Raw genomic sequence first — 12071 nt, 5'->3', positions numbered from 1 at the left:
CACCATGGCTCCATTCAAATCTTAGGGTCCCCAAGGTCCGCAGGGCATGCCCACCAAGTGGATCAGTGAACCAGTCTGAGGGTAGCATGCCCAGCAGGACCATCCCGGCAGCCTTCCCCACCTCGCTTAAGATCCTCTAGGGAATTGAGAGCCACAAGGGAGCAACACTGCACAGCTCAACTGCCCACCAAGGCTGGGGGGGAGGCTGCAAGTTACAGCATACCTGCAAGCTCAAAAGAATGGACAAGTGCTCCCCCAGTAGGCACAGCCTGGCCCTAGGACCTCACGATATGTCCCCCAATTGGGCAATCTTATTGTTCTTCCCTGCGAGTCAATGTCCAGAAAAGTTCCTGAGCAGCCGCTGTTCTTAAAGCTCTCTGTAGTCACCTAAACGCCACAAGACCAACAAGCCAGAGTGGGTCCAGGTGCACAGCAGGGCCCGCGCTCTCCCAACAGCTGCCGGTGGCCACCACAACAGGTCCCCTTGGGGCCAGGAGCTAAATAAGGGGAAAAGGTGAGCTTGGTTTCTGCCATCAGCTGCACTTCAAGCCTGGGGCATTGTAACATCGCATGCAGCTTCTCCCATGCGGCAGACCAGCAGCTCCTGTGTATGTCCAATGTTCCCTTTCAGTCCTCCAATCTGAGAAATAATGTGGCACATCAATGGCATTGCAGCACTGGGCACCTTCCCACAATCAGTATGCCACCTATGCCTCTATATAGCAAGGATAAATGTAGAATAATCCACCTCGTCCAGCAGAGCCTCACAGGGGTGTGGCCATCTTGCCGTCAGGCTCTCTGCTGCCAAGGATGGTAGTTAGTTGAGTACATTATTGGTTATTAGGATTAGCCTTGTGCCTTCAAGGAAGTGATTCCATGCATTTTCTACTGTTTCCTTGATGTATATTAACCTCTTGGGAGGTGCGGATGAGCTGGTCTCTTCCTCAGCTACGGTGCTCATGTGCCAAAGATGAGAACAGCCCATCCTGCACCTGTCCCATGGGGGGGAGCGCTAGCGTTCCCCTCTTTGGTCACCCACCCACAGCCCCGGGTCAGGGATGGCAGGGGAATCGCTTGCCCTCCCACCAGACCCCCCCTCTTCGGCGATCTGATGATGTTGGCACGCACACAGCACGACGATGTCATCAGATGCTGCCAGGGATACGCTGGAAGCATTTGCTTCCAGCGCGTCTTGGAGAGAGGACGTCATTTAGGTGAGTCCTTCTCGTGGGGGGTGGTTGGAGAGGGGTAAACAGACACAAGGGGAAAGGAAAGAGTTTTTACTTTCCCCCTGAGTCTGTTTTGAATGGATTGCTGCTCCAAGATCGCAGGCGCGGCCCACAATCGTGGAGCAGGAATCCACCCACTAGACACCAAGAATGTTGTTTTGTTTATTTAGGGGAGCGGCCCCTTAGGTAAGGGTCGCTCCCCTGGGGGGAGTATTTGATCCGTGTTTCGGCCCCCCATGGGCTAGATCGGCCATTTTTTCAGCTGATCTGCCCCCTGTTGGGGAGGGAGGCATCAAAACTAGGCACCAAGGATTTGTGGTATTTTTATTTTAGGGCAGCGACTCCTTGGGCAAGGGTCGCTGTCCTGGGGTCAATATATTTTTCTATGTTTCTGCCCCCTTGGGGCTAGATCGACCATTTTCTGGGCCTGTCAGGCCACGGGGCTCGAAACCCACTAGGTGCCAGGGATGATTGTGTGTGTTTTTTGTTTGTTGGGGTTGTCCCTTGAGCTAGGGTTTCTCCCCATAAGGGGGCACATAACTCTTGGCCATTTCTGCCCCCCTTGGGGCCAGATCGGCCAATTATTTATAGGCTCAAAGACACCAGGGAATTTTTTAGTTTGTTTGATTGTGGGGGGACAACCCCTTGGGCTAGGGTCCCCCCAAAAGGGGGCACACAACTGCTGGCCATCAGCCTAATTTTTAGGCCCATCTGGCTCCAAGGGGGGCAGAATCCACTAAGGCACCAGGGATTGTTTTGTTTTCTGTTTTTTTGTGGAGGGGCGGCCCTTGGGAAAGGGTCGCCCACCCCCAGGGGGGCACATAACTGTTGCCCATTTCTTCCCCCTTTGAGGGCAGATCAGCCTATTATTTTTAGGCCTAACTGCCCCCAAGGGGGGCAGAAACCACAAAGACGCCAGGGATTTTTTTCCATATGTTTTTTGTGTGTGGGGGGGCACACAACTGTTGGCCATTTCTGGCAGATTGGCCTGTTTGTTTTTAGGTCTATATGCCCCCAAGGGGGCAGAATCCACTAAGGTGCCAGGGATTATTTTGTTTTCATTTGTTTTTGTGGGGGGCCGCTCCTTGGGCAACGGTTGTCCCCCCAAGGGGGGGGGGGGCACATAACTGTGGGCCATTTCTGCCCCTCCTTGGGGCTAGATCGGCCTAATTTTGTAAGGCCCAACTGCCACCAAAGAGGGCAGGAAGCACACTAGACATCAGGGAAGATATATATATTTTTTTAAAGAGGGTGGGGGTATGGCCATATCTGCACCCCAAATAAATGGGGACAAAGTTCTGGCCACCGGTGGGCAGATGGGGCAATTATCCCCAATTCACTCCATGGGGGCAGAAAGCCTACTAGATGCCAGGGAATTAAAACAAATTGAGGGGTGGGGGCTGCCAACTAGTTTTGGCATGATTATGCCCCCCAGCCAAACTGAAAGGGGGTAACAGTCTTTCAGCCCCTCGCAAACTAAAGGACCTTATCCCAACAACAAGCAAGAGGACATTTGATTATTTGGGGTTTTGATTTTACATCTGGGCTAAGTGAGCTTGGCTAACTCTCAATATCGTCCCACTTGGAATGGTGAGCGGCTGCATTTTTTGGACTTTGGGGCACTGACACCTAAAAAAATCTACCAGACCTAGACACATCTGAAAACTAAACATCTGGGTGAGTCCAGGTGGTTTGCTTCACATGCATTCCACACCATTTCTTTACCCACAATGCCCTGCAAACCTCCAACTTTGCTTGAAATCACACATTTTCCCTATATTTTTATGATAGAACCTTCCGGAACCCACAGGAATCCACAAAATTCCTACCACTCATAGCATAGTTGCATCCATACAGATAAAAATTCTGCCCCACTAGTCACACGTTTTTTTTTTTCAAAACTGTCCTTTTGGACCCACTTTGGTTCCCTCTCAACTTTGACATGCTTTTGGCCCTTCCCTGTCACAAGCACTTGGCCCACCTACTTAAATGAGGTATAACTTTTATCGGGATACTGAGGGGAACATTGGGTGGTGGGAAATTTGTGCCGGTCTGGTGATCCCACACAGAAATATGAGGAAAATGTGATTTGTTCAGCTAAATTTGAGGTTGGCTGAGGATTCTCGTTAAGAAAACAATGGGGGATCCACGCAAGTCATACCTCTCTGGACACCCTCGGGTGTCTAGTTTTCAGAAATGTCTGGGTTTGGTAGTTTTCCCTAGATGGCTGCTGAGCTTAGGACCAAAAACACAGGTGCCCCCCTTGCAAAAACAGGTAGTTTTGCAATAGATCATTTTGATGTGTCCATGTTGTGTTTTGGACCCTTCCCTTCACGGGCACTAGGCCTACCCACACAAGTGAGATACCATTTTTATTGGAAAATGTGGGGGAATGCTTGGTGGAAGGAAGTTTGTGGCTCCCCTCAGATTCCAGAACTTTGCAGCACCTAAATGTGAGGAAAATGTGTGTTTTTTAGCCACAGTTTGAGGTTTGCAAAGGATTCTGTGTAACAAAACCCATGAGAGCCCCACAAGTCAACCCATCCTGGATTCCCCTAGGTGTCTAGTTTTCAAAAATGGACAGGTTTGCTAGGTTTCCCTAGATGCCAGGTGAGCTAGAGGCCACAATCCACAGCTAGGCACTTTGCAAAAAAGAGGTCAGTATTCATTAGAAAAATGATGTGTCCTCGTTGTGTTTTGGGTCATTTCCTGTTACGGGCACTACGCCTACCCACACAGGTGAGGCATCATTTTTATCGGGAGACTTGGGGAAATGCTGGGTGGAAGGAAGTTTGTAGCTCCCCTCAGATTTTAGAACTTTCTATCGCTGAAATGTGAGGAAAAAGTGTTTTTTGCCAAAGTTTGAGGTTTGTAAACAATTCTGGGAAACAGAACCTGTTGAGAGCCCCACAAGTCACCCCATCCTAGATTCCCCTAGATGTCTAGTTTTCAAAAATACACAGGTTTGCTAGGTTTCGGTAGGTGCCGGCTGAGCTAGAGACTAAAATCCACAGCTAGGCACTTTGCAAAAAACACATCAGATTTAAATGTAAAAATGTGATGTGTCCATGTTGCGTTTTAGGTCGTTTCCTGTCATAGGCACTAAGCCTACCCACACAAGTGAGATACCATTTTTATCGGGAGACATGGGGGAACACAGAATAGAAGAACAAGTGTTTTTGCCCATTGTCTTTCTCTACATGTTTGTCCTTGCAAATGTAAGACAGTGTGTAAGAAAGAAGTCTATTTGAGAAATGCCCTGTAATTTACATGCTAGTATGGGGGGCCCCAAATTCATAGATGTGCAAATAACCACTGCTTCTCAACACTTTGTGCCTAATTTGGGAATACAAAGGTTTCCTTGATACCTATGTTTCACTCTTTATATTTTACTAAATGAATTGCTGTATTCCCGGTATACAATGAAAACCCATTGCAAGCTGCAGCTCATTTATTGGCTCTGGGTACCTAGGGCTCTTGATGAACCTACAAGCCCTATATATTCCCACAACTAGAAGAGTCAAGCAGACGTAATGGTATATTGCTTTAAAACATCTGCCATAACTGGAAAAAGTTACAGAAGAAAACGTGAACAGAAATGGCTGTTTTTTTCAACTCAATTTCAATATTTTTTTATTTCAGCTGTTACTTTCTGTAGGAGAACCTTGAAGGATCTACACAAATGTCCCCTTGTACTTTCCTACTGTAGCCGGGTGGCAGACTTCCTGGCTACATCCAGCGCCGAATCCAGAGCGGAACAGCGCTCCGGAGGTCTCGCAGAGACTGAATCTACTGAAACCGGGAATCCGGATATACGGATTCCCGAGAACCTACCTGCAAAAGGACGAAGAGCGGAGCGAGCAGAGGAGGGCAAAACCGCCGGAGCCTGGAACTCGCATATCCGGGTTCCCGAGACTTTAAAAAGTAAAGAAGGACTACGCGCATGGCGCGCGGAAAGAGAAGAGGACGCCGAAGGGAGAGGAGCCGAAAATATAGAAAAAGGAGATAGCGGAGGAGACGAGGGGACCAACGACCCATACCTTGGGGAGAGACTGACGTTTACCGGTCGGGAAGACACCTCAGAGGGACAGGACGGTCCCAAGAAGCCAGAAGTCCGCCACGTCCAAGCAGTCTTCCTGACAATACCACCGCCGGGAACCATCTTCAGTCACCAGGGATCCTGAGGGAGAAGAGAACAGAGGAGATCACCAGCCAGAAAGACGATAGATACTGACTATTATGAAGATATAAGTGCATCACAATAAAATCATGTGTATTCACCTACCCAACTGAGTATTGTTTTACTCCCTATCGCTATAACCCACCGCCACACCTACAATCAGTGGATCCAGGGAAAATGAAAACAAAATCAAAGCATGGGCTCCGGTGCTTCAATATTCTCAAGACCCCGGGTGGGCTAAGTCAAGGGGGCATTGTTAATTTTAATGGAGGGGTCACCTGCCCCCCGCACCGCTGGGGACCACCTCCTCCCCTGGGCTAAAATCATTATGTGTAGGGGCAACACCAGGTCCCGGGAGCTATTGTCAAATTCAATGCAGGGAGGCCGTGTGGCCCCCCTGCATCCCAGGTGACTGCCACTTCCCCGGGGCTGTTGTCAGATTCAATGTGGGGGGCTGCACTCCCCCCTGCAGCCCCTGGGACCACCACCTCTCTGGAGCTATACTAAAAGAGGGAAGGGGGTCTGGCGCTGGATCGACGACTGCGCCAACACTCTCGCCCCGCTCAATAAACCTTCCAACAGAGGTGCCAACAAGAGAGCCAGCTGGTTCACCTCGGACCTTTGAGCTTCCAAGCAAACCTGCCGGAAACTGGAGAGAAAGTGGCTCCTCGAACAGACACCGTCACCTCATCAGATCTGCCAAGAAAACCTCCTTCAAAGACCGCATGGACAACAATGCACACAACAGCAAGGAGCTCTTCAACATCGTGAATGAACTCTCCAACCCCAGCTCCAGCACAAACGACATCCCACCTTCACAAGACCTGTGCAACTCCCTTGCCGCCTTCTTCCACCACAAGATCACAGACATCCATGACAGCTTTAACAGTCAGACCACCCCGCCAATCACCGACTCCTCAGACTCTCCACCCACCTTCAACTATGACCCCCTGCTTGTCTGGGCCAACTTGAATGAAGACAACACAATCAAAACAATGGGCACCATCCACTCTGGATCTCCGTCAGACCCATGCCCGCACCACATCTTTAACAAAGCAAGCGCCACCATCACACCCCACCTCTGCAACGTCATCAACATTTCCTTCGAGACTGCGACCTACCCCGAGAGCTGGAAGCATGCTGAGATCAAACGCCTACTCAAGAAACCCATGGAGGACCCGAGAGACCTCAAGAACTTCCGTCCCATCTCCCTGCTCCCATTCCCGGCCAAGGTTATCGAGAAGATTGTCAACAGACAACTGACCCACTACCTCGAAGAAAACAACATCCTGGACCATCCCAGTCAGGGTTCCGCAGCAACCACAATACCGAAACTGCCCTCATCGCCGCCCACTACGACATCAGGGCCCTGCTTGACAACGGCAAAACCACAGCCCTCATCCTCCTGGACCTCTCGGCTGCCTTCGACACCATCTGCCACGGCATCCTACGTACACGCCTCCACAATGCAGGGATATGGGACAAAGCTCTGGAGTGGACAACCTCCTTCCTCTCCAGCAGAACCCAGAGCATCCGCCTCCCCCTTTCCACTCCGAAACCTCCAAGATCATCTGCAGCGTTCCCCAAGGTTCGTACCTCAGCCCTACACTTTTCAACATCTACGTAGCCCCGCTCACCCGCGTCGCCCGGCTACACAACCTCAACTTCACCTCCTACGCCGACGACACCCAACTGATCCTCCCCCTCACCAAGGACCCCCTCACCGCCAAATCCAACCTCCATGAAGGAATGAAGGCCGTCGCCGAATGAATGAGGAATAGCAAACTGAAGTTGAACTCAGATAAGATGGAGGTCCTCATCCTCGGCGCCAACCCCTCAGCCTGGGACAACTCCTGGTGGCCAACCACTCTGGGTGCAGCCCCAACACCCACCAACCACGCACGCAACTTGGGCATCATCCTCGACTCAACACTCTCGATGACCAAGCAAGTCAGCGCCGTCTCCTCATCCTGCTTCCACACCCTCCACATGCTCCACAAGATCTACAGATGGATCCCCACAGATACAAGAAGAACAGTCACCCAAGCCCTCGTCAGCAGCAAACTTGACTACGGAAACGCCCTTTATGCAGGAGCCCCGGCCAAACTCCTCAAATGACTGCAACGCATACAAAACACCTCCGCATGCCTGATCCTGGATGCCGACCACCACAGCCGCATCACTCCCCTTCTGAGAGACCTACACTGGCTCCCTGTCAACAAAATGATAACCTTCAAGCTCCTCACCCATGCACACAAGGCGCTCCACAACACCGGTCCAGCCTACCTCAACAGGCGACTCATCTTCTACACCGGACGTGGGGAGCCGGCTAGGACTGCGGGGCCTTGAGGCTCCCCCTGTGTTCCTTTCACTCTGTCTTCTCTCGCTCTTCCATCCCATAATAGGATGGAAGAGAGAGAGAGAGAGAGACATGGTCATTGAAATGGTCTCTCCATGCGATGACTTAAAAAAAAAAGTAAGGAGTCACCTGTTGCATAATGGCTAATGTCACTGACCCTCACACTGAAAGATGAGGGTTCTAGTCTAGGTGTGTCTGTGGTCATTTTCCCACTTTAATTTATTGGCAACATCAAAAGTTTAAGGTTAATAATAAAAGGTGATCTCACTCTTTTTAAATGACAAATAATTTATTATTTTCAATTTGTCCTGAAATAGCTCATTCTAAGTATATCATTCAACATAGCTCAAAAAACTCTCTCTCCCTTTCTCTCTCTCTCTATTACAATTTCTTTCTCCCGCTCACACACCCAGTCAGACCCTTACGCACCCAGTCACAGACCCACTCATCCACTCACAGATCCACTCAGATCCTAATGCACACTCTCACAGCCACTCTCAGACTCTTGTGCACCTACTCACAGACCCACTGAGACGCTCAGGCACCCACTCACGGTCCCACTCAGACTCTCATGCACCCACTCACTGACCCACTAAAACCCTCACATACCTACTTACAGATCCACACAGACACTGATGCACCCACTCAAAGACCCACTAAGACACTGATACACCCACTCTCACACCCAGACAGACACTCTCACAGCCACTCTCACATCCAGATGCACCCTTCCACAACTATTCTCATACCCAGAGAGACAGGCCATGGCCAACTCCTGCCACGCACATCCAAAGGGCCGTGTACAACATGAAGTTGGTTGGTTAGGGAGATTGGCCACAGGGCCTTTACTGTGCGCGGCGGTGGTTGGAGTAACATATTGTAATGAAAATTACTTTACATGCCCCAAGGTAACTATAACTTCTGCCCTAACCAGCCACTGCTAATTACCCAAATTACTCCAAAATATTGAAGAAGAAACTGTGCATGGTGAGGGCATGAGTTATAGTTACCTTAGGACACGACTTATAGTTACTTGGGGTAACTCTGCCTATAACTGGTGAATTTCTATGGTTTGGTATGTTTAAAATGTGAACCTAACTAAAACGTCCCTGTAACCTTTGTCTTTTTAAGTGAATATATATATATATATATATACATATATATATATATATACAGACACACACATATACATATATATCTATCTCTCTCTCTCTCTCTCTCTCTCTATATATATATATATATATATATATATATATATATATATGTGTGTAATTTTATTTTCACTGAAAAAAACAAAGGTTACAGGGAAGTTATAGTTAGGTTCAGATTTTACATGCACAAAACCTGCCTATAACTGGTGAATTTCTATGGTTTGGTATATTTAAAATGTGAACCTAACTAAAACGTCCCTGTAACCTTTGTCTTTTTAAGTGAATATATATATACAGATTTATATATATATATATATATATATATATATATATATATATATATATATATATATATATATACACAGATTTTTATATATATATATATATATATATGTAAAAATATTTTCACTGAAAAAAACGAAGGTTACAGGGAAGTTATAGTTAGGCTCAGATTTTACATGCACAAAACCATTGAAATGCAGCTGTCCAGTAACTATGGTAAGTATAACTCACGCCCTCGGCATGTACATTTTTCACATCAATAATGTTACTGCAAATGTTACAGTGTCAGAAGGTGTCATGAGTGATGTAATATCTTGGGTGATTAGCAGTGCATGGTGATGGATTGAGCTATAGTTACATTGGGGCATGAGTTATCGTTACTTTTATTTAACCATTTGTATTGATATTTTATGCGGCATTCAAAATCCAGTAAATGGATCAACACCACCACATATGCATATATGTATTGATCCCATCTTAATCTATACAGGATAAAAGTATAATATACAGGAGCAAGTGGTTCAAGTCTAATACATCATTCTATAACATAGCAACAATTAACCAACGATGTGATGTGTCTAGAATGAGGGCAAGGTCTCAATCGAACTATGTCTGGCAAAGTGTACCCAAGCCATATATTCATCACTGCTATGGCTTCTTAGTGTTTTGAGAGAGAAGTAAAGAAACGCGGAGTAGGACGGTGTGTGGAGGGATGGGGTGTGAGAGGGCAACCACAAAAAGACCTACCAGAGCCATTCTGTGGGTCATCCAGTTCCTCCTGATGTAAGTCAAGTAATAGAGCCTCCCATTCCGCTTCTATCGGGTACTTGCGCAGGCCCCGAACTTTCTTCCCGTCCTAGTGCCACCGCTTCCGCTCGTTCCCATTTTAGAGTTCCCACTCGCCAGAGTGCTACAGTGGGCAGTGCTGGGGCCTTCCAGTTCATAGTAAGAAGTCTGCATGCCAGCAATAATGCCATATCAATGAATCTATTCTCAGCCTTGGCTACCAGTGACCGTTTGAAAAGTCCAAACAATGACCCCTCAAGCATGTGTAAATCTGTATAGCCAGTTACCCACTCTATTTTATTGTAGATCAAAGCCCAGAACATGTGTTCTATGTCAGCCCTGGTTTGCTGGCACACTGGGTGGGCATGCGGATGTGGAACTGAATATGTGGAAGAGGGAGGAAGGTGTGAGATAAGCCCTGCATAGGGTTTTGTGTTGAATGTATTGAAATTTCACATTCCATGATACTTTCCTAAGATATTCCATTACTTTCTCCCACACTTTGCCATTGAGTTTGCAGCCCAGATCCCTCTCCCACTCTCTTGCCACTAGGGGATCCCTTGCAGCATGGGCAAGCGTTTGAGTGAACCACGTAGTAAGTCTGCGTTCTCCACCCATTGTGCATAGTATGTGTATCAAAGGGTGATGATCTGATTCTGTATCCATGATGTCCCAGTAGTCGATGCATCTCCACCAACAAATGCACGTGCACTAGGAAATGCCACATGGGGAGTCCATATTCCCCTTGCAGCAGCACATAGGGTTGACACGAGCCCTCTCTGAACAATAGAACTAGCGTGTTTACTCCTGCCTCCATCCAAGCGATCATCTCGCTTCACCCAACATACCGTAGTTGGTGGATATTGACTGTAACGGGATCAGAGGTGTGTAGTGAGGCATTCTTGGTACAAGTTTCAAACTACAGGTAAAACTCTCAAATGCTATCCACAGCAATCCATTTGCCCCGAGTCTGTGGCACGCTGCATCTCCACACATGATGGGGAAACCAACTCCTCAGTGTGGCGACCTGCCAGCCATTGTGCTGGCAACTGCAGTTGCAATGCTAAATTATATTCAAAATTAGGGCACCTAACCCACCTTTCATGATGGGCAGCTGTTACTTTTCCAGTGCCACTCAGCAGCGACCCTTATTCCAGATGAAGGACCCAAGGGATGAGTGTAAGGCATGTAAGTTGGGCCTTGGTATACTGACAGGCAGATTTTGAAAAATATATAGCAGCCCAGGGAGTATTGCCATCTTGGATAAGTTCATTGTCTTTGACTATGAGGGGCAGCATGCTCCAAAAGGCCATCTGAGGCCTCAAAGATGCTATTGCATTTGTGAGGTTGGCATCTATTAGATCTCTTGTTTAGAGATAGATATTAATACCCAGATAGATAATAATACGGAAATACTGGAAAGTTTGGGGCTCCCTCTTCAGTTGGTGGCTGCCTATAGGTATGTAGAGCAATGTAGATTCAAAGGAAATAAACAGGACTTTGACCCGTTAACTCACAGACCAGACGCAGCCTGGAACTCTTGCGAAATTACTTGAATTGGTGTGATGCTATTCCGGATGTCACGGATATAAATTAGGGCACCATCTACTTATAAAGATACTATGTGCATTTCACCAGAAATTGGGATTCCCAACTCCCTCCCCACCTGGTGCAGTTTTTGTTCCAGGTGTTCCATAGCTAGGGTGTAGAGTAAGAGAGACAACGGCACCCTTGCCGTGTCCATGGATCTCACCCGAAAAGGTGGAGGAATACATTGCCCTATTTTTAACTCTCATTTGTGGGTCTATATACAAACGCTGTATCAGTTCCTGCAGCCTGCCTGCTATTCCAAATGCTGTCAGCGTAAAGAAGAGGTACTCCCATTCTACTGTATCAAATGCCCTTTCCAGGTCTAATACCAGGCATGTGGCAAATGGCCAATGGGATGGGGCTGCTTCCATTACTCTATGCAGTCTGCGTATGATCAAAGAAGTCGACCTCCCAGGTATGAACCCATTCTGGTCTGGATGCACCGGTTGTGTCATATGCTCATACAGGCGTCCTGCCAGTCTTACTCAATTATT

Source organism: Pleurodeles waltl, chromosome 3_1 (genome assembly GCF_031143425.1).
Source record: "Pleurodeles waltl isolate 20211129_DDA chromosome 3_1, aPleWal1.hap1.20221129, whole genome shotgun sequence".
In the NCBI taxonomy this organism is placed as follows: Eukaryota; Metazoa; Chordata; class Amphibia; order Caudata; family Salamandridae; genus Pleurodeles; species Pleurodeles waltl.
This window is presented reverse-complemented; position numbering follows the sequence as displayed.